This window comes from Nymphalis io, chromosome 9 (assembly GCF_905147045.1).
Source record: "Nymphalis io chromosome 9, ilAglIoxx1.1, whole genome shotgun sequence".
NCBI lineage: Eukaryota > Metazoa > Arthropoda > Insecta > Lepidoptera > Nymphalidae > Nymphalis > Nymphalis io.
The window spans coordinates 4,937,532-4,963,120 of NC_065896.1; positions in this window are offsets into that span (position 1 = coordinate 4,937,532).

The following is a 25,589-nucleotide window of genomic DNA, read 5'->3' on the forward strand; positions in this document are numbered from 1 at the left end:
AATAACACAATTACTTCTAAATATTCCTAATCTTCACTAGACAAAATAAAACGCCTACCAATTAAATCTTATTGTACCTATATAACAAAAAATCTATTCATAGAACCTTATTAGTTCATTCTAGTATGATGTATCACATCAAAGCTTCAATAAAATTATATATAAAACGTAATATTGTTTCGAAGATTTAATAAATATTACGAACAATGTAATATGATCATATAACTGAAATTAACAATATTTCATTCAACTTAATAATAGAACAAAAGGAAACAAATAGACATTTATTTATATACTTTAATAATATTTCCTGTCAGAGAGTCGATTTATTTAAGCCATACCTATTTAAGGAACATACCTATTTAGTTTATGCAGATTACTACATAAGTTACGCAGCCATGGAACATTTACAGCCGTATTTATAAACTTTGTTTAGCTTGTGATTAGTTATACAATGTCATGTCTTTTTCTTTCGAATGTTAAATCAATAATGTCAGAAAGAGAGAAATAACGACTCTAACGATTAAACGTAAGGCCGTTTCAGACTTTTACTTTACTTAAAAACGAGTCCTTATTACAATGTGTAACTCAAAATCGAATAGCGAGTGACCAATTATAGAAACATCAGCTGATACAATAAATTATTACCTAATAAGTAGTAGTAGCCCAGATATATTTTGCCCAAGGCTGGGCAAAAAGCTTATCTCCACTTAAGGTTTGGTCATACAAATACGCAGCTCCAGTGCGGATTGATAACCATCACGTGTATATCGAGCCTTGGCGGAATTTTATTATACACATGCAGGTATCCTCACGAGGTCTTCCTTCGTTGCCGAAAGAGATGAATTTATTATAAATACAAAATAATCACGTCAAACTTAGTAACCCACCATTTTATTTTTCGTTATTTTGTATCAAAACTTATGTACAAGACGAGCTAATCGTCTTAGTTTTTGAATAAACCAAATTATTATTAGAATTTAATTACCATCTCTCACGAATAAAACATTGCTGCTATAAGCTTTAAGATCTAGCAATATTTAAATCTTGTTTTAAGAAAATATATCTCATATCAATAGTTCGTTGTTTCATACAAAACATAGTCAAACATATGTTTTCGTTCACCATCTGGCTGACATGATGAATTTCGGCGGCCGACGGAAGCGACACCTGTCTGTTGTGAGATAATACGCTATTTATTGTTGGTGAAACGTGCAATTCTTCATTGTGGATATCATCTCTACAACTTCCTTTTCGTTAATGCTTGAATATAATATATTGTTTGCGATCTTATATCATACTAGTTACTTAATCTAACTGTAAACGCGTACTATTATTAAGGTCATATATTTTTAAAGTAGTTTTTACCGCAAACGAGCGTTTTGTGATGGTGAAGGTCAGCCTCGTCCATAGACATTGGTACTGCAAGTAATATTAACTACTTCTGCTAACAGTTAATGTGCTTCAAATTATAATATTAAACACAACAATAATTTTTCTCATGATACATGAAGCTTCACGACGTTTTACTTCACTGGCGATTGGCACTGGCACTGTCTTCTACGAAATGAATTAAAACTCAACACACAAAATGACAATGATGAGCGAAATTGAATCGACCTTTGCTTAAGACATTGTCTCATATTCTACCGCCAAACAGCTATATTTAGTATTGTTTTATTCCGATTGGTAGGGTAAGGGAGCCAGTGTCACTTCAAGGGGCATAACATCTTATTCCCAAGGTTAGTTGGTAAATATTTGATATTTATTAAGGCGCCAATGCGTCAATCTATGCGTGGTGATGATCACTTATCACCAGGTGGTCCATCTGCCTGTTGGCCTACTTGTAATATATATAAAAAACCATTGTGCTATTTAGGGAATACATGATACAATGTAATAGTTTTCCACCTCCTCGTAGTGCATCCTGGGTAAGATGAGTAAGGTACTCTTTAAAGTATTTGTCGACCATGGCAAACGATTGATGTAACAGTGGTATCATACAGGTTAATCCTGGTACTTCTTTGATCAGCACAATGTACCATGTGAGTTACTTTAAATCACAACCTTTCTTCGTCGAATTTCACCTTCTGAATAATAAAAACAAGTTGATGCACTTCATACTTGTACCTATATAACATAGACCTTTGCGCTATTGTTCAGCGTATAAGCGTGCATTATGCTTGTAAATAATAAGTATGTGTGTCTTTACTTTTTTATATTCCCGGTATGGAATTCAGTGCTTTTAAAGTGCTTTAAAGCTAAAGTCAAAAAATACAGGCGCGATATCAACATGCATTCAGTCAGATGAAAACTTTTCGCTTTGTAAGGAAAATATTCTGTATGAATCTCATGCTTGCTTGCGTCGAGCCAATGTCGTGTACTCAAGTGAGACTAGTCGATTGTCCCGCGAGGCGAGAGTGCCAACTCTACGTGATAACAAAACTTTTAACCGCTTTTATAGTTTACATACAACTCTATTCGTATTTTGTTTCACGACTAAAACTTTACCCGTAAAATGTTTGGTTTAAGTAATTAAAATACTTACAATATCTGCTATGATATGTTGATTTGTAATATTGTATTGCGTTAATTGTTTATGCACAGTGTTATATATTTAGTGTTATATTAATTTTAATAATTGAAGTTATATAAATTGAATAATAATTACAGGCACAAGGGACATAACATCTTAGTTCCCAAGGTTGGTGGCGCATTGGTGATGTAAGCGATGGTTAACATTTCTTACAATGCCAATGTCTATGGGCGATGGTGACCACTTACCATCAGGTGACCCAAATGATCGTCCGCCTTCCTATTCTATAAAAAAATTAACGTACAGTGAAATGCAGTTATAAAGCTTATATTTTTTACAGGTTATATATAAATATAATCACTGCCACAAAAACAGATGGCTATTATTCATAGTGTAACCTATCGGGTTTCTAATACATTTTATTTTTATATATTTTCGCAGTTATGCCTGATTGCTAGTAAGATTATATTACAATTCTCTCTAATTACACTACGAACATAATATCGACAGTTCTGTTCTTGTATATTCTTAATAATGTAATGAGTGTACTTCTCATATGTTTAATATATCACCATTACAACTTGGGATATTGAATGTCAATTAAAACTTATATACTATTTTACTATATTATACATTTTGTACGTTTATATATAGATCTAGATTTAGATATATATTTCACTTCACGAAGTAATGTTAGTAAATTGTATAAAGACTAAACGTAAAAAGTAACAATAACTATCCGTCTTCACAAATTCAAAGTCCTTTATTTGGTTATGGTATACGCTTAATAATAAGATTCCGCTGATATTTATGGCAATTTATGTAGCTCATTTAAAAAAAATCAACATTAAACATAAGACAAAATGTATGTTTTTTTTTCGTTAACTATGTAGATAATCATTGCATAGTTTTTATTCAATATACCTCTTCTTATCTAATGTAATTGCGAGTGTTATGGTATAGAGTAATTTCTTAGTGTCTTGTCGTTTATTCTTTGTCCATAGACATTCGCAACCAATGATAAATTTATATTTAATATTATAAAATGACGATTCAACATTTTAATGACCTACTTGAATAAAATTACTTTGAAATTAAAAAATATTTTAAAATAGTCTGAAATCGCATAGTGCTGTAACACTAAAATGTTCTTTATTCTAGAACTCCTATAATCACTTTTGTTGCGGTTTCGAATGTAGTTAATGTTTCGAAGAATGCATAAAAGGAGTGGATCGGGTTGTACGGATATTTAGAGCACTTAGAAAATGCAGATAATTTAAAAAAAAAATAACAATTTTCTTTGTCATGGAATAAATAATGAGTAAATATGGAAAATAATACTATTATTTTAGTATTATTTTTCTCTTAAGACGTGTTTCTCGTTCGTTGAAGGTCTTTTTATGGTCTTAGTTATTATTTTATGTCTATCTGTCATTATTTCCGGATTGGTAGAAAACTGTTTGTCTGTAAAAAAAATTAACCAAAAAACAAACAGACATTTTCATAACGATTTGTCCATTTGGTTATTTACTTTTTTAGATTCAGATTACGTAAGAGTTATCTTAAAACAAAGCTGCCTTAATTATAGCTTCTATAATTTTAATTATAACTTAAAAAAATATTTATAACCTCTTACATACATCATATTTTTTTAAATAAGATAATCGCCATGTGTTATAAATATTGTTACATTGTATGACACCTAGCCAGCTCCAAACCTTCTCAAAAAAGTAGAGGAGGCCTTAGCCCAGCTGTGACATTCACAGGCTGTTACTACTTACTCATGATACTTAGTGACGCGATCGAATCAAATAAATATTTACAAGTTTTATTACTAACTTATTCTATTTTTACTTTACTTAGTCTACTGACATGAAGCCTTCACCTTAATATATGTCGAACTCCGAATCTTTTTCTCAATCCAATAATATTAATCGTATAGTCCTATGACTTACGGTCTTGATTATAAACGTTGCTTAGCGGCTGTTTAGTTAAACACTGATTTTGCTCTTTCTGTCAATGTTGATTTGACATTCGAGTGTTATACATAAGACATTCAAGACACAGCATTGTTCAACTGATCACCCGCTAGAAAATTAATAAATAAGGCCGTAAATATTTGTTGATTTTATTCCGATATTTAAAAAATTTCATAAAATGTTTTATTTTGCCGCTATTATTTGATATAAAAACATACAACATTGAATTCAAGTTACCAAACGAATTTATATTATTTTGTTCCATTTAATAATAATTAAAAAATGCATAGAAACCGCTAACAAAAAAACTTTATTCAAACAAGAAAATTGTAATTCAACAGCAAAAATTGATAATCGATACTACATACTAATTAAAGTTTGAATAATCGAACCGATAATCAAAATGTTACGTTGCCACACTCACTAGTTCAATCTGTCAAAAAGTGAATAAGCAAATGGGCAGAAATATCGATGTTCTCAAAGCAACTTGGCATTTGAGATTCAGTTTCTGAAGCTAAGTCAGTTTAAGTGATCTGATTTTGATCTCAATGGATATTGGTTGGTAGTAGCCGACGGTGTAATAAGCGACTCAAGAGCATTCAATATTGTCCCACATTAATCTTATTTTGATCATCATTCTAGAAGTTGTAGCTCTTTGTAATACATGATAAAAATATCGGAGACAATCAAGAAACTAATTTTTTTTTAATATAGAAAGGCGGACGCGCAATTGTGCGACCTGAAGGTAGGTGATCACCACCATAGATATTGGCGATGTAAGAAATATTAACCGCTCTTTACATAGCCAATGCGCTACCAGCCTTGAGAACTAAGATATTATGTCCCTTGAGCCTGTATTTACACTGGCTCACTCACCATTCAAAACGGAATACAGAATTATTACGTGTGTTGTTGTTAATCAGTAGAATAATTGATGAGGAGGTACCTAAGCGGACGGGCTTGCACCAGGCGCCAAGTATGTCTATCTATTATTAAAATTAATATAAAATTTTATATATCCTACTTATTGACGTTGAACAAGTTGGAAATAGTTGAAACCATTGCAAGGTAAGTCCAATTAAAAGTTATAGGACTTGTGACGTCAGCAACTGGATGCCTAATTTAGTTCACATCTCTCGTCCGACTTTATTAAAATCGATTCCTGTTACTTAATTGCCCCTAGAATTACGAAGTGCACATTCTTGATTTGCATATTTAAATGTAATTATGGATTCCAACCTAGCCTAGGTTTTGGAATACAACAGTATACATATTAAGGATTGGAACATGTCTAATTGTGTGCGTAACGAACCAACCTCTATTCATCAGTTATTTACTGCTTTACTGTGTTTTAGTTTGAAAGATAAGTGAGCCATTATTTATAGGAACAAGTGACATCTTAAATCATAAGATCTAAGTTGGATGTGCAGAATAAGCTTTATAAGCGGTTTATAGTTCTTGCTGTGCATATTGTCAAATTAATATTGAATCTGTTGTCTGATTTTTCATAATATCGGACACATTTATTGATCAGAATTGTTTTCACGGCAATCCGCTATACGTTGGCTTACGAGCTTTGACGTTCTCAAACTCCCGTCATCATCAAGATTACCGCAAAGTACTATGCACTTCTTTTTAAAGAACACATATTAAGATTTTGATTCAGCAGCATTTCTTTTTTATTTCTTGAGGCGAAATATAATAAATGATTCAGAAAATTGCTATTTTAAATGTAACTAATAAGGTTACATGATTTTCAAATATAGAAAAAGTATTAACCTCCATGGTCACTTTGTAGTTAAATAACAATATTTGTAAAAAAAACAATGAAGCTTACGACCAACAATATTTTTTTAAGTATGTAATAGCATCAGTATAAGACTAAGCAATCTAACATTCAGTATGTGATGTTATTTGTAAAGTATAATTTATCTTGTCACCTTCCTATTAAAGATATATAATATATATAAAAAAGATCAAATAATGAATATTTACAAATTGTCTTTCAAATGGTTTTATGATAAAATAAAACGTTTTATTTTTAACATCATTCGTCTGAAAGAGTTTTTAACTATGAATTTGTAATATATAAGCTATACACATCTACTATTAGACGACGTGTCGGATGAAAACATGTATGTAAAAAAACAAGCTGTATATTGCTTGAATGTCCCATTTGCATCGATGGAAAACTTTACAAGGGACAACGTGGCCTATGAATCCATAGCAGCCGACGTCATATACCAAATATTATTTTTCTAAGAAACTGGTCCACACTTCTGGTGACCCAAGAGCTGGCTCTTATTTAGCCCAAAGGCTGAGTCTAGCGGTGCAGAGAGGCAACAGTGCCAGCGTCTTGGGTACAATGCCACAGGACAATCTTTTAGACGGCGTGTTTCTGCTTTAAATTTGTAATGTGTATTTTTTTTCTTTTTATTTTAAGTTTGTATTTTATAAAAATGTCTATTATATAAGCTCGAAAAAATTTAAAAAAGAGATTTATATGTTTGCCAATGTCTGTTTTATATCAATCGGATCCTATAAAGATATTTATTTTATAAAGAGTAGGTATTCTACAATTATCTAATCTAAACGTATCCGAGAAGCCGAGATGGCCCAGTGGTTAGAACGCGTGAATCTTATCCGATGATCGTGGGTTCAAACCCGGGCAAGCACCACTGTATTTTCATGTGCTTAATTTGTGATTATAATTCATCTCGTGCTTAACGGTGAAGGAAAACATCGTGAGGAAACCTGCATGTGTCAATTTCATTGAAATTTTGCCACATGTGTATTCTACCAACCCGCATTGGAGCAGCGTGGTGGAATAAGCTCCACAACCTTCTCCTCAAAAAGGAGAGGAGGCCTTAGCCCAGCTGTGGGACATTAACAGGCTGTTACTGTAAACGTATCTACAAAAATATTCTTCATTAAAATCTAGTTAAACATAATGAATGATATGCTAATGATAAAACAGCTTCATTTATTCCATTTATGTAATATAGATGTAGCTTTCATTTTACTTATATAAATGAATGCCTAGCTTAAAATTACATGGGAAATATTATGTATATATATTAATAAATAAAGATAATATATATATATATATGATGCCAATCCGTTTTTTTTTTGTACGGGTAAGTCCAGTTCAAAGTTAAAAATAAAATATTGTGTGTACACTGCATTCTATTTTGTTGATTTTATTTTTAATAAAATAATGTCCAGACCGATTTCGGCCACGGCAGCCATACTCGAGAGAGATTAGCCAACTACGCAGGAAATATTATAGTGCACAAGTGTGTGCGCAAACACAAGTGCACGCTCTCTTCTCTCACTCCCATAATCCAATGGGACGGCCATCCGACACGACCAGAAAGAGTTCAGGCGCAGGACCAACGGCTTTACTTGTTTTCTGAGGCACGGGAGTGTACACACTTCCAATTTCCAGACTTCGGGCTGCTACTGAGAATTTTCTGACAGAAAAACCCAATAACTTTTTATTGTCCCGACCTGGGAATTGAACCAAGGACCTCCGGGCCTTACATCAAGCCACTAAACCAACGAGGCAGTCTATCAATATTATTATAATTTTTAATATAGATATAATATAAAGTTAAATTAAACCTATACAATATGAATACATTTTAATTAACCTATTGTATTTCAAATTATTCTTATTAAAAAACAAAAAATAAATAAGACGCATAAAGCATGGATATATAAAATTGATTGCCATTTCTTCTATTGAACATTTGTAACAAAAGAGCTTGCCGATGAGTTTATCAATACGTGCTTCGCAATGAAACAATGCCCCATATTCTGCGATCCTACCTGAAGGGTACTTTATCTTGTCAGTGACGAACGATCCTCATTTGTTAGTGTGCGTTAAAATGTGTGTGCATATGGGTCAAGCGTATATGTCAGCTAATTTTTTTATGTGCAGCATCTTAGGGCTCGAAAGCATTTGGCCAGACTAATTTTGCAAATGCTATGATTTTTTTACAGGAATTAATTACATTGTTACATGTTTTACGGCTTTTTTTGCCAATTAGGAGGATAATTTCGCAAATGTCACGTGTTTCGCATTTTAAAGTCCTTTATTATATAAATATATCTTTTAATAAATTTATTACTGATTATAATCGATTTCTTTCATAATACATTTGATTAATAATCATGAAAGAATCAGTGTTTCAACCAACAAATGATAATGCAATTAACAGAATAAGTGGAAATTTTGCAAAGTTTGCAATTGGAACAAGCACGTTTTTGTGAGCGTAATTTGTGTTTTAAAAATACTTAACATATGCGTTTTTTCTTGATGTTTACCTTCACCGTCAAACACGAGATTATTATCATAGATTACAATAACGAATTAAACGATTCACGTGATCTTACCACTGGTCCATCTCATCTGTGTGTAGATTTGATTCATTTATCATGATTGTCATATAAAATTAGCAACCCAATATTGCCAATATTAATAAAATTAATACTATATATTAATCTATTTGGTAACTTTTAATTAGTAGCTTCAATATACATTGATGTTTGCATCCAGGGTTATCTAAAGATCTTCGGAGATAGTACTAGAAGCCGAAACTAGTGTGATAATACGTACCCTTCAAAAGCAGAAATAGCCCTGAATGAGGGTTCAATTGCCGGAGGCTTAGCGGTTCACGGAAGCAACATCTAATTTGAGATAACAGATTTCACGTAGCTACTTAAAGTTATCTTGACATTTATTGCTCCAAGTGATACAGACAAGCTTCTATTATGAGTGTATAGAGATAAACTAATCAAAGTTTGGATAGTGTTCAGATTGTTTGGAAGCGAAACATCTTCGGGCGAGATGAAAGTAAATTTTCAAGGTCGAAATTTGAATGTCAATCGCTTAATCTTTTGTTACGTTTTCTTATTTGCATACGCTCTATTTTTTTACTACGGTGATATTGTCATTTGAAAAATTATAACATAAAATAAAAAATAAGTTTTAAATGATACGATAATGATAAGTTTTTAATGATGATGAAAATATTGTAAGCAATGGCTTTATTATTTACTGTTTTATTCTCTGCTTATGCTTTTTAATTTCCGTTTTATGTTATAAACTGCTTCTGTTTCAATGTAGTTCAAAATGAAAATGAAAAACGTAATAAGTTAAACGAGGTCTATAGTAACATTTCATCACTATTAAAAAATGATAATCTACTAAACGCCCTACAGAGTAATCGATATTAATTGTACAGATGCGAAAGTTACTCTGTTTGTCTGTCACGCTTTCACGGTTAAGCCACTGAACCGATTGATGAAATTTGACAGATTGCATTTTTATGTGAAAAATAATAAAATAAAAAACATTATGAAATAAATATAAACTTAAATTTTTCAAAAGTAGCTTAATGTCGGCTATGACCAGTAGTGCGATTCTGTAGGATCTCACTTCATTACTCACCCCTGAAATGTTGACAACCGACTAAAGGCGATATACAGCTTTTTTGTTCCGTGTATTTTTGAAATGTTATTATCCCATCAAAAACATAAATGTGAAATGCGAGCCAAGTTTAATATTATGATATATGCCTTGGTTGTTGACATCAAAGATAAAATTAGTGAGATCTAAATGCATGCCAATGTCAATGAACAGTCCTGAAATTTATTTATAATAACATAAAATATTTTATAAAAACTTAAAATATCATTTCTTCTTATAACTTAGGATAATATATTGAAGCCTAAGGTCTGACTTGGCTAGTTTGAACTTGGCTCTCATTTCACATTTATGCTTTTGATGCTCCACGACCGCCGCACCGTGCGCCGTGTTCCAAAATACTTATTATTTAATTATTTATAAGTAATGATTTTACACTATTGATGTGCGTTAAATATTGAAATAATAATTTATACTAAATCCCAGTTAATAACGTAATAAATACGAATGTCGACTATACGTTTAGATATAAGTACTTAAACTGATATGTTTGGATTTAAAAAAAAATATTAAGGGTGGTATTCCATTCGTTATATATTCACGTGAATAAATTACCAAATATTCTACCAACCCGCATTGGAGCAGCGTGGTGGAATAAGCTCCAAACCTTCTCCTCAAAAAGAGGAGAGGAGGCCTTTAGCCCAGCAGTGGGACATTCACAGGCTGTTACGGTGAATAAATTACACAACAAACTAACCACATAAAAACTGGCAGTTATCAATTTTGATGGCTTTTTCTTACATTACAAGCACTATAAGTAAGTGTTCTTAAAAGAATCAATTAATTGAGAAATAATAATAAAATGATACAAATTTATAAGTTTCTGATTTATTTAATGTGTGAAATTTAGAACACATATGTATCTCGCAAGTTTCAATATATGAGAAAAATTTGACATGTTTATGTGAAATGGTTTTTGAGTTATGAGAGGCTCAAATGTGGCTCCAAATGGTTCGTCTAATATTACAAACGGTGCTGCTCGCCAGTTCTGTTAGCTTGAACTTGGCTTGACAAGCTACCGCGTGTCTAGATTATTATGGTAGATGTCGTATATCACTTTTTTACATTTAGCAACATTTGTTTGCGGTGAGTTTTGAGTTTGTTTTCAATATTATTCTATTTCATTTTGATACATACTATCTGTTGACATTAGTTGCCCTTCGTACATATATATATATACGTACGAAGGACAAGGATAACAACAAGGACAATGACAACAGTATTCGTCCACGTATCAAATTAAATATGCAAATTTTCTTTGTACACCAAATATGGTTATTCAAGTACACCTTTTTAAATAGATTAGATCACATGAGTTATATCGTTAGTAAAAAAATATAACGTCTTCAGGGACTAATAATAAAATTATTCCTAATTTTACCGATATTCAACATGTAACATAATATAAGGGATACCCCTACCGTTTAGTTTGTGTTTTTATGGTTCCAATAAAATATTGATTGCTTTTTTAATAATTCCACTCAAAACTTTTTTCAATTATAATATGATTTTACAAAAAACTATACCGATTACGTTTGGGTTAAAAATACAAATAAAATAAAGTCAACAAATCCTGATATTATTTCATTATAAGATGAATTTTAATTAAAACTAACTTCACGACCCCGCTTCGCGAGGATAAAATAAGGGTCTACAAACAGTTCCTGTATTGAAGAAAAAACATACAAAGAACATTTCTTGCTTTTTTGGGCCATGAACCGTCAAAGATTTATGGAGAAGAATCCAAATTTTTATCACAATCAGATCAACGGTTTATGAAAGCATACTATCCTGTATGCGTTGATACATACAAACATACATTTTTATTTGTACGGGTAGAGTTTGTTAATAACTTATGAATAAAAAGTGATAGAGCTATAATGTATTAATTCAGAGAGAAAACATTTTATGATTGGCTATATATATTGAAACTTTAGAATACTAATTGAATCATAAACCAGTGCTTCGGGATTTGTAGCCTTAAAAGTGAAACTAAATCAACGAGGCAGATATACCTTTACCCAAGGAAAGTAAGGCAAGTAATTGCGTGTCGCATGATATCGAATATAATCAAAGGATATTTGAGCTAAAAAAGTATTATTGATCGTATAACTTCGTTATTTTAGGAAAATAACTCATCAATTACGCTATAAATTACCCATAAAAGTATCGTTTATTTAACGGTCATAACATAATGTTTCATAATATGAACCTTAAATCATTATAATTATAGCCTATTTTTGATTGTATTATATGCTGTTGAATATCCTCAATATTCATGTTTTACTGGTAATAGAGCTTTGTACCAGCTTGTCTGGGTAGGTACCACCCACTCATCAGATATTTTACCGTAAAACAGCAGTACTTAGTACTGTTGTATTCCGGAATGAAGGGTGAGTGAGCCAGCGTAATTACAGGCACAAGAGACATAACATCTTAGTTCCAAGATTGGTGGCGCATTGGCGATGTAATTCTATGGGCGTTAGTGACCTCTCACCATCAGGTGGCCCGTATGCTCGTCCGCCTACTTATACTATATAATTTTTTTTTTAATCAAGCCTATAATCACATAATTGTAATGAGATTAGAGGATCTCACACTCTTTTAACAAACACACAAGTGTAAATAAAGTATGTTCAAATACGATGATTATATAAAAAAAAAATACATTTATTAAAAGCTGAATTTATTATATTATACATATATATAATGATAATATTTGTTTCGATATTATATAATTTTTGTACATAACATAAGATACTCCTATTTACAAAAACAATCGTCTATCTACAATACAAATCGACGATACAAATTTCCTTCTTGTGAACACGCACCTTTAGAGAAAAATACTATCAATAACGAATGTTGACATTGTGAAGTTAGTAGCAATTTGAGGCAACTTCATGGCTGCAGGCAGTTAAAGTCTCAATATGGTTTCAGGTTTTGGTGTGGAACGAACTTGTTACTCATACAACGCTTTAGTTTACTTGATCTAGTTTGAGGAATACGATACTTCTAAATTGAAACTTAGAAATTTATCTCTGGCACTCCTTGGGACCAACTCGTACGCCGTGACGGGAAACGGCATGACGCTCTTCGGCTTGTGCTACAATGCCCTGTCTTCGCAGCCGTTTTCCTCTCATGTTGTACGTGTCGCGTACCTATATACTAAATCGAATTAAAAAAAATATATATATTATTAATATTTTTCAATATCAATCTTTTTCGCTCTCGTCTCCTCTGCTTTTCGTCTCGTGACGGTTATATTTTTAGGTAATTTTAATATTTTGTTTGATGTGATACAAATCACCTTTAACTAATCTTCATAAAATTTAAATTAAATAGTTCTAAGAGAAAACTTAGTTCATTTATTTACTAAGAAATTTTCCAAAATCTAATAATCTTCTTAATATTTGCTTTACATCCTAATTAAGTTCTTTGAACACATCACAAATCTTTTAAGTAAAGATCTCACAAGTTAGGAGTTAGCAAACTTCTTGGTTAATTAAATTGTTTGTAAACTTGTTGATCAAGTGAAAATTCTTTCATAGTAACTTAAAAGACTCTTTTCATGTAAGGTATAGATATATATTTTTAATTATAATAATGATGACTAGTGACTATACACAGAATAGAATATTTGTAGGATATATTATAGTATGCATGTATGAATGCAAGCACAGCTGCACTCTCATATTCCGATGGAACAGTAATCCGACACGGAAGGCACAAGACCCGTAGGCTTCACGTACTTTTTGCCAGATAAACCTAATATTTTTTATTGGCTCAACCTCGGGGCTTAAACATACTATTTGAAGCCTTGATTGAAGAATCTAACTTACAATAAAGCATTCACTGTCTATATCAAATATTATATACAAGATAAATTTATCTATAAATATGTATAAGCTCTAGCGAAGGTGAAATTATGTTCAGACAGTATTCGCTGAAAAACGATTTAGAACATCTCATGTCTCTAAAGGTAAAAGATAAATATATGTTGCATTAAATATTTGTAAAGTGTTTTTATATTTATAACTGTTGTTTATAAATATTAACCAATTATAAAAACAGTACTCTCACACTTTATTCTCACACTTTATTTGAAGGGTGAGTGAGCCAGTGTAATTACAGGCACAAGGGACATAACATCTTAGTTAATAAAAATATAAAAACTTTATATTATAATACATTTATTAATTTACTTATTATATTAATTTAATTTAGGTGGTAGGGCTTTGTGCAAGCTCGTCTGGGTAGGTACCACCCACTCATCAGATATTCTACCGCAAAACAGCAATACTTGATATTGTTGTGTTCCGGTTTGAAGGGTGAGTGAGCCAGTGTAATTACAGGCACAAGGGACATAAAATCTTAGTTCCCAAGGTTGGTGGCGCATTGGATATGTAAGCGATGGTTGACATTTCTTACAATGCTAATGTCTAAGAGCGTTGGTGACCACTTACCATCAGGTGGCCCATATGCTCGTCCGCCTTCCTATTCTATAAAAAAAAAAAAAATAATTTATTAATTAAAAACAACTGAAACTAAATTGTGTATATACATATTATTCTTTACTAATAAACCTTGCATAGCATATATATATATATATATATATATATATATCTATAATTATACAATATCATGTTTTGTTTTCTTCAATCTAGTGACATCAATCTAATGAGTGGGATGTTAGTTTCATATTAAATTAATTCGATATCATGACAATTAAGAATTATATATAAGATTTTAATTTTTAATTAATCTTAAGTTAAAAGGGCGGATTAAATCACTTTTTTTTCTTTTTTTTATAATATAGGTAGGAGGACGAGCATATGTGACACCACCTGATGGTAAGTGGTCATCAAAGCCTATAGACATTGGCATTGTAAGAAATGTTAACCATCGCTTACATCGTATTTACACTGGCTCAGTCACCCTCCAAACCGGAACACAATAATACCAAGTCTTGCTGTTTTGCGGTAGAATATCTGATGAGTGATCTGACGATTATATCTCAAGAGAATGATTTAAAGAAACAAACTACATTAATATTGTAAATAACAGATATAACATGCATATATTACTCATAGAATGAATAATTAAAAGAAAACAAAAATTAAATTAACAAATTTTAAAACTATCAACCACATAATAATCTGGTTAACCAAATGGTTATTTGGATTGGAAATAATTATCTAACAATTGCCTAGCAGCTATTTGCAATCGTTGTAGTTTTTAATAAATGCCTACGCCAATAATAAAGCTTGGTATATTCATTTAAATTCATTCAATTAAAATATGCTTATTCAAGCGCTAATTGTTATATTTATACCTGTGTTCGCGCCGTCACGGCCTTCAAATATTTAAATTTGACCAACAATTTCATTTTCAGAAATCCGGCTGTCGAAAAATATCCTTGTAACATTCTAATGACATATTCGACAAACAGTAGATGACGTTGCAAGTGTCCTTTGATGGCCTTGACGATGGTACGATGAATTTCTGTTGCGTTACATAGGTATTTAAATTTAATGACCATCTTTAATACCATAATCGATTTGAATATTTGTATAGTATCTAATCGCTTGATTAAATGATAAAAATCTCCGCACCACTGAATCGAAAGGCTTCATTACACAAAATGTTACAAGTTACAATATTAAATGTTAGAATCCCACTCAATTAGATTAATAGATCGCTTGGATTAATGGACTCATAAATAGAGTTACTATCCACTATTGGATATCGAACTCCTCCAAAGTGCTATTAATTAATTATACTTAAAAATAAAGTGATGATTGACCAAATTTGATCATGTGACCTTTGCTTCTGATCTGCATGACTTTAGAGCATTGTATAAAGTCTTAAGATTTTAATGGATTTATTGTATAAAAATATATGTTATTCATTGCATCAAAGTTGAAATAATGAACAAATGAGAAACAAGGGTTAAATGGCCTAAGGCCCAGACACTGTGGAAACTATGTCTTAGTTCAGACAGCAGTTCCGCAGAAACGTAATATTATCTATCTTCACATTTATCACCTCTAGCAACAGAATGCTGTTTCTAGTTAGAAACAAAGTTTAATTACACGACTTGCTTATTTTAATAGATTAACTAGATTATTTGAAAACATTTATAGACAGCAACAATCTTAATAAATTTAAATGTTAACATGGTGGTAGGGCCTTGCGCTAGCACATCTGGGTACTTATATTAATTATTCCATATTCTACCACCAAACAGCAATAAATAGTATTTTTGTGTTCCGGTTTGAAGGGTGAATAAGCCAGCGAAGGCTTGAGATTGCTATGTCAATTAGAGATTTTAATTTGGACTCAAAGTAACATGAAATGGCAAGCTTAAAATAAACTGTATCTAATACCGTTGACGGTCCAGTTAGTATTACTAATAGCATAAGTAACTAGCAAGTTTAACCGCGTAAGATTACCTAACTAGAGATAAACCCCACACAAGATTTACTTTAGAGAGTGTATGCTGAGTTTGAGCAAGTCTGGAAACTTGCAACACTTCAACGTTATATACGATTAATTACAAATGAATTTAAACTTTATGAGTACTAACTTTAAACTGACTTAGGCGATTTTATTTTTTATAATTTAGTAGTCTTTAAATGAAATATGTATGTATGTTAATATTTTTATCTGTTTTTGTGTGCCATATTATAATTTGAGGTATCGTTGTTTTCGCGTTCAGCGTATCATAGGCTGCCTCGTTTGTTTTGTGGCTAGATATAAGTCCGCAGAAACCGAGGTGCTGGGTTCAAACCCCAGGTCGGGCCTTCTGTCGAAGAATGTCAGTAGCAGCCAGGAGTCTAAATGTTAGGAATGTATCAATGTTTTTGCACACACTGATTAATCTCTCATGGGGTGGACTACCGTGGCTGAAAACGTCTTAAATGACATCATCATATGCTATGTTAAAGATATAAAAGTTAAAAAAAATTTATTTCTTTTAACATTTGAAAGATTATTATTTATTTGTAACGGACTCATTCATAAAATACCTACTTATTATAAAATTAAATTTTTACTCACTGGTAGTTCGAATCTTTGCGATGTTAATTAAAGTATCGTTATATCGTCAATTAAATAATAATCGTTAACACGTTCTCATATATAACAATATATATAATATAATGTCACGAGTGCATCTTAGTAATGGATGTTCATAGTTAAAAAAAGTTATATGCCTATCGTATATATTTTTGAAAGTATCACTAAATATTCTTATAACTTATGCTGAGATGGCCCAATGGCTTGAACACGTGCATCCTAATGGAATATTGCAGGTTCGAACCGGACTAACGCCACCTAACTTACATGTGCTTAATTTGTGTGTATATTTCATCTCGTGCCCAGTACCTTCGCTATAAGCACTAATTATTCTTATCAAAAGGGGCTTTACCTAGAATTGAAACATTTACTGGTTATTAATTTAATATAACTAGACTATCAATTGGATAGAATCGTTCAAGGTTTTTTTTTGTATCATGACATAATTATATACACTGGAAAGAATACAGCAACTGCTAATAACAATCTTATTTAAGTAGGTCACTAATGTAAAATAATATATAATACCAATCATTCGTTTTGATTGAAATGAATATTATTTAGAATTTTCTTTACAAATTTGCTGAAGAATTTCTCTAAGAAATCGTCGTATTTTCGTAGTGGTTTCGGTTGGAATTTAGATGTTTTATATAAATGAGTCGAAGAATGTAACTCGTAAAAGTGTAATACAAAATTTTGTGCTTTCTCTCAAATAAATTTTAATTAAAATTTTTGAAATTCTCTCTGTTTAATGTTACAATTAATTGTTATGAGTAAACTTCACTCATTTCTTCATTTTCATTTAACTTAGAAATCTCATACCAGAAGGCAGTTGCTATTATAATATTTATTTATACTAACTCTTCTTATATTTCTTGCGTGTATCTACGCTAATTGAGCACTAAAAATTTTGCTAACGTCACGTAATATAATAGACTTATTCATTTTTATAACGAATATTTATTTATTTGTTTTGAAGCATAAATCATCTCATATGGATGAACTCAGTTTGATTATTGAGTTGATTGGGTAGAAGTTACTCCATTTCATAATCATTATTTGGGCTTTGGGGATGATTTGGAAAGTCTCCAAATAAACGTCTGATTATGAGATTTAAAAGTAATTGAGAGAAATTAATTAACATTATTGTTATTGAATGAATAAAAGGAAATAAAAAAGTTCAGAGTTTAAATAAGTATGTTATCATAAATAGCTAATTAGATATCGGTCAATTAGAATCTTCCCGTTAATTCCGATTGCGGTGAAGGAAAACATTGCTAGGAAGCCTGCATGTGTCGGTCGAAAATCTGTTGTGTACCAACCCGCACTGGAGCAGATGGTCGAGTCGTCTGCCTTCCCAGACGCGTTTACATGCATTTATGTGCTGGTACTTTTTTACTTTACAATAAATTAAAGTAAACAGATTTATATTATATTAAAATAATTATTATGTATGTAGTTAGTATAAGAAATATAAATAATTTTGGTTACTTTAATGTTTTAGGTGACAGAACCTTCACATAAAAAGTACAGATAACAACAAAGAGAGACAACAGTTTATCATTAAAAAATATTCGCGTTGCTCCTGAAAAAGTGGAACAAAAACATACAAGGACAAAATGAGAGACTCACGAGAAATCCATTAGCATTATCATGATTACTGTAAAAAACTTAAAGTATCACATTGAGCTATTTTACTTGGTCCTACACCTGCAGCTTGCTTTGGTGCTTTGTGCAGGTCCGCCTGGGTAGTTACCACTCGCTCATCACATATCTACGCTAAGCGGTACTACTTATTTTTGTTGTGTTCCGGTTTATAGGGTGAGTAAACTAGTGTAACAACAGGCGTAAGGGAATGTCTAAATAATCCCATCTTAGTTCCCAAAGTAGGTAGCGCAATGGATGGTAAATATTTCTAATCGCGACAATGTCTATGGCCATCATCATTATTAAAAAAAGAACGTGCTCTGGAAAAAACTTTGTTTCATATAAATTTCCTAACAAGATAGTGAAGAAATCTTGTGGGTTAATTACATTGTTACATTACGCAACGTTTGGCCGAAGTTTGTTCACGTTCCTTATCGGCTTAGTATTTCTATTGGGAACGATAAAACAACTTTCTATTTGATTGCGTATTTTCGAATTTAATATCATTAGGTACTTACTTAAAATAGTCGTAAATTAGATTGTATAATGTATTTTATATATAATAGACAGAAAATATCCCAATGCTATGTGAAGGCTTGTTTTCTTTTTTTATATATATTTCTATTGAATATCTGCACGTTAACCTCCTTTGTTGAACTTAATAGCTATTTTTTGATTATTTTATTTATTGATAATTAACTTATAGCTCCACTCTTCAAATTCACTCCAATCTAATAAAGTTATAATCTCAAACACGTATTGCTATTTCGATACTCAGCGATACCCTCTTCAAAATCAATACGCTATGCCTTTAAGAACAAATTGTCTCTAGCTAATACTACCACGCAGTAGAGAATGACGTAATAATTATTTCGATAACGACACTCAGCTCAAGATGAATTGTAAACAAAACCTTTAACCTTCTATAAGGCTCTAAGTGTTCCACCCTCTGGCTCATGTCGGTTATATAAAATGTTAGCTCAATTCTAAATGAGAAAATACACTTTCAAAAGTTTTAAGGTAGCATTAAATATTTATTATAGAAACTGTTATAGGTATAACCTTCGCCCGTGTTATTAGCAAAACTTTGTATTTATATAGTCACATATACGTACATATATATTTTGTATTGCTGTCTTTCAGTTCAAAATATATTCAAATAAATAAAATTGAAGAGTCTGTCTGTGATTTCAATATAAATGCCTCTTTTTAACTTAGGATGGCTATTTGCGAGGTAGTAAATCAAAAAAATATTTTTTTTTGTATGTCAGTTGTTCTATTATATCAAGAAAAACTAGCATGAAACTCAGTAGTTAGTCTTTTTTTTTATAAAAATATAAATTTGTACATATACTCAAACCATGTATTTTTCTTATATTCAGTAGCAAAGTAATAGTTTTACTAATAAGATTTTTTTTATAACTAATTGAAGCCTGCTTGGTTAATAGGGTAATTGTTTATTATCGAATATAATCCAAAAATATTTAGTAGCTGTAAGTTTTATTTTATCACAGAACGCAATTATTTCAACCACAAATTAAGCACTTGGAAAAGATTCATAACCTGGATTAAAACCGTAGCTCGCGACCTTACCTATTTACAGTAACCTTTATTAAGCCTTCAAACGAAGCAAGATTACATTTAAATATAAAAAAATATGATGTGAATTTTTATTAAGCATTAATTAGGGTATAATACTGGGCTAAGACCTTCAATTATATTGAGGAGCGGTTTGGTTGATACAATTGTGTCAGAATTTTATCTAGACACAACCATGCAGAAATATTACGATAGTTTCCTTTACTGCACGAATTAACACGGTTAAGATTCACGTGTTCTAAGAATTGGGCCATCCCTAGTAAACATTATAGAAATTTAGGTAAATATATTATTGAATAATATACCGTCTGATTAATAGAAAACCATTTTGTTTCACTCTAATGAAACCTTCGGCATTAAGGACTGAATAATTTATGATTCTACTTATTTTACTATCATTATTCGATATGTTTCAATAGATAATATGGTCATAAAGTAATGTGTATGAATTAATGTACTATTCATCCTTGAAAGATAATCAATATTTGGGCCTCGCTTTTGGGAACGTATTTACTATGTATAATTTAATATGTGTTTTTTGTTCAAGGTAAAATGTCGTATAATTTTTAAAATTTCACTAATTTTTTTGTTCAACGTAAAATGTAGTATTATTTTGTTACGATAATTATCGTGAGTAAATTTATAATTATTTCTAACATTACTTTTTTTGTTTGAAACGTATTCTCGCAGCTTAATGCTGCAATTCTGCGAAAATGTGAAGTTTTTGGCAAAAAATTATGCGACCTTGTGTCTATGTATGTGTATGTATATGAATGTCTTGAAGCTTAAAGTGTTAAGGACCATACCGTCCTACCTTGCTTGCCTCGTTGGCTTAGTAGCTAGCTTTATGGCCGGCTTTTGAATTCAACGAGGTCCTAGATTCAAGACCCAAGCCAAGCCATTAAAATGTTATTGGTTTTTCTGTCGAGAAATTCCAAGTATTGATCGGGAGCCTGGAAAAGAAAAGTGTTTAAACGTTAAAGCATTGGAAAGCGTATAAAGGCTTTCCAAAATTGGTCTCTATTGAACTCTTTTCGGTCGTGCCGGGTTCCCTTTGATTATGAGAACTTAAGCCCTATAATATATCTACGCAGTTTGCTCTTTCTTAATTGAAAATGGCTGATGTAACCAAAATCAGTTGACTGATGAAAAGTTAGCTTAGTTAAATGCTTGGTACGCTTGAATTCACGATCTTTGCTTCGATTAAGATTCACAAAATATTTCCATAAGGCAATTAATTATGGGCACCGATATATTTTTAAGTTAATTTAAGATTACTTATTATTACAAAATATTGAAAAAATATTTAATTCCTATATATAAAACCCTAAATTTAAGAAGACAGGACCGAATTTTGGAAAATTAATATTATTAAAATTAATAAAAATATTTTAGAAAATTAATACTGATGACATAAGAAACTTGATATCTCGTTAGCCGAGTACCTACCTATATGGCGACCATTATTATATTTAACTTTATATCATGTTGTTTTTATGTAAGTGACGTTTGTTTTTCTTTATTATAAAGATTCTTTGAACTTGAATTAAGCCGAGATCAGTGGTTAGAATACGTAAATCTTAAGCAAAGATTAATTAGTTCGAAGGTTGAACTTAAATCCCTGTTTAAAATCAATGAGTTGTCACGTATTGACTTTGTGTTTAAAATTCACTTCGTACTTGGTGGTACAAGAGATCATCGTAGGCGGCCACCAATCGAGAGAGAAGACCATAGCTCATCTATGAGACAAAAAACGTTTCATTTTATTACTAACACGAACTTTGCAAAACTATTACAACAATTATTTATAGTCTAAAAATTACTATAATATTATTCGCAGTAAATTATTATTCTCTAAATGGAAGTAAATTTGGAATAATTTAAATTGGCTTAGATTTTAGACGTGTTTCCGAAGTAGCAATAAAATTATTTTATCAGTAGAAAGTTAAGAAAGTAACTCGATTTATCATATACTATTCAAAATTAAACGTACGATGGAATTGGGTAGCGTTTTCTATTCAGCTACATTCCAGTGTAGCTATTCTGTAAGAACCGACTCAACGCAGAGCACCCAGTTGTTAGAAGACGAGAATCTTAACCAATGATTTCGAATTTTAAACATCACTGAACTTTCATGTGCACAATTTGTGTTTATAATTCATGTTGTGGTCGGTGGTGAAAACATTGTGATCCATATGTGATAAATAAAAACTGCAACCAACCAACAGCAACGTGGAGTTAAGCTCCAAACATTTTCCTTAAAAAGGATAGGAGGACTTAGCCCAACAGTGGGACTTTCATAGACTGGTACTTTTACTTTACAACATTTGATATGATGATTAATACATCAAAATAGCGTTTCACAGTAAGACGGTTTTCAACATTTCACTTGTGGTGGATGGAAGTTATTGATCAATGGTTATAACTAAGAGAATTCGAAATTCAAAATCATTTATTAAATATGGTTGAACTTTCTTAATAGCATGGGTAATATTTAAATTTATACGAATTGATTTTTATTTATGAAATATAAAGTATCGAACATTATAACTTGATTAACCTTATATTAATTTGCGCACCAAGGATACGAATTGACTTTTAAGCCCGGGAGTACCTATGTCTCACTCAAACACTATTTGAAAATGCTTTTCCTTTTGTTTATCTTAAAATAAATAGAAGAAAACATAATAGGTTGCGCAATCACCACGATGTAATAACTACCTAACTAAAATTAACTTTAACTAAAATCAACAAAGACATCTAAAGTAGTCTTATATAATTATGAAAAAGAAAATCAATTACTTATCAAAAATAAGTAATAAATATTATAAGAACAATAAAATCTTGTACATTTATTTAGACATCAATATATGTACTTCACGTTAGATACTGAGGTAAAGTCGATACAAAACTGTTGAATAATTCAAAAACTAAAATGCGACGTCTGTAGTATCATTGTAACCGATGTAGGTATCTATATTATCTGGTTTCGTTTCTCTCAAACATTGAAATATTTATGCCCACTACCATACATCAAATGGATTTTGAATTTAGAATGTTCTTTCGTTAAGCTGATACAACCCAAACGCCATGTATTTATACTTATCGATATAATTCACACAAGTGCCTTCAGTAAAGTTTCAACTCAACAGTTTCAAATGGGACGATGCTTGAACTCAGTATCGTCTTCTATATATAAACAAAATAACTTTATTATTTTATATTAACTTTTTTATATTCGTAAATTACATCTGAAATAACGACAGTACGTATCTACGTCGTGTTTTAATGAAGTACATACTTTTTTCAATTTTATAACTCTTGTATTTAAATTAAATACTTAAAATGTAATGTATTATATGTTTTAAATGTAACATTGAGACATCCTGTATCTTTTAATGTGACTTTTTTTTTTATAGAATAGGAAGGTGGACGAGCATATGGGCCACCTTATGGTAAGTGGTCACCAAACGCCCTTAGACATTGGCATTGTAAGAAATGTCAACCATTGCTTACAGCCAATGCGCCACCAACCTTGGGAACTAAGATTTTATGTCCCTTGTGCCTGTAATTACACTGGCTCACTCACCCTTCAAACCGGAACACAACAATATCAAGTATTACTATTTTGCGGTAGAATATCTGATGAGTGGGTGGTACCTACCCAGACGAGCTTGCACAAAGCCCTACCACCAGTATAACTGACTTATGTATTATGACGGTGTATGTAACACCCTTTTTTTTCTCGCAGTGGAAACCTTCAGAAAGGTACCCGGGTCCTATGGGGGTGGAACCGGGTTATGTGGGACTAACTATAAAACCACTGCGATGGCCGTCCTCAGCACGGATCGGAGAGGCTGCGGGATCATGTTGTTATAACGCATCCGCGGCCTCTCCCGTGCTTTGCTCCACTCGTGGCTCGGCGGAGCTCACATCAGGGGGCGAATTTCGCCCCCCTGCACTCCTCGCTAGTGCGTACGGCAGCGTGAGGCCATCACGGCTGCCGTCCTCCACAGGGTCGTCTGAAATAGGACACGTGAGGCCCCCACCTCACGCATCCACGCCCCAGGGCTACGCCCTATCTTTTAAGCTCCGGGCGTCTGGGCTATGGGAGGGCCGAGACGACGCCGTCGTCGTCTCCGCCGAGCAGGATCGGCCCTTTCCCGTTCCCGCTCCGCTGTCTCCTTCTGAACCATGACGGTCTCACAGAAGGACGCTACGGCCCTACACGCCGATTCCCTGCGAAGCATCGCCGACACGATTGCTCGCAGGGACAGGTCTTGTCCGACTTCACGGACCAGGATCTTCCTCTCCGCACTCCACGCGGGGCACACCTCCAATGTATGCTGAGCTGTGTCCCGGTCCGCATCACAGTGGTGACACATCGTCGTCGATTCGCGTCCGACCTTACACAGGTATTCTCCAAAACAACCGTGACCGGTCATTACCTGCGTAAGTTGGAAGGTGACTCGTCGCTTTCGTCTCATCCAGGCTTCGAAGGCTGGCAGGATCGCTCCAACGACGCGGGTATGTAACACCCACTCCATATTACCGTCACTCCACATCCAGTGTAAGCTAAAAAATGTAATAACATAAGTCATACAATATTATATCCTTGTACGAAACAGTTTTAATATAAACTACAATTTCGTCAATATTATTAATCTGAATTGATATATCAATTTACCAAATTCCTTTATGTGTCGATCGTATTCAAGTTCAAACATATATTACAACGTGATATAATGGTATTGGCATCCGGCGTAGAAGCCATGACTTTAAGATATTAGCTCTGTTCACGTGGTCTGATATTGATAGATCGTCTAAGCCTTACTCAGCGTAAGCGAATTTGTACATAGATGGTTTATGTGTTCGAAACATTCAAACTTGCCTTTTAGATCATGAAGATAAACCGAAAACGTGTAAATTACCTACGAATTAATATCCAAATAAAAACTACTTTTGTTAAAAAACAACAGTCTTTTGTTTTATTTAATTAATTCAATTCAAAAGCATGTGAATATTTATATTATAAAACTTCGCTACATGTTTGCTTACATAAATACATTAAATAACAAAAACGTGGATTTATTTTCATTACTTTTACATTGTTTACCGAAACTTAAATAATTATAATATTTTTCAATAGTCTATATTATATATACTAAATTAAAGTATAGTTGTATTTTTTTATTTCCTATATTATTCCACCAGTGACCACCGTTCACCTAGGAACGTGGTAAGCGGTCACCTCAGT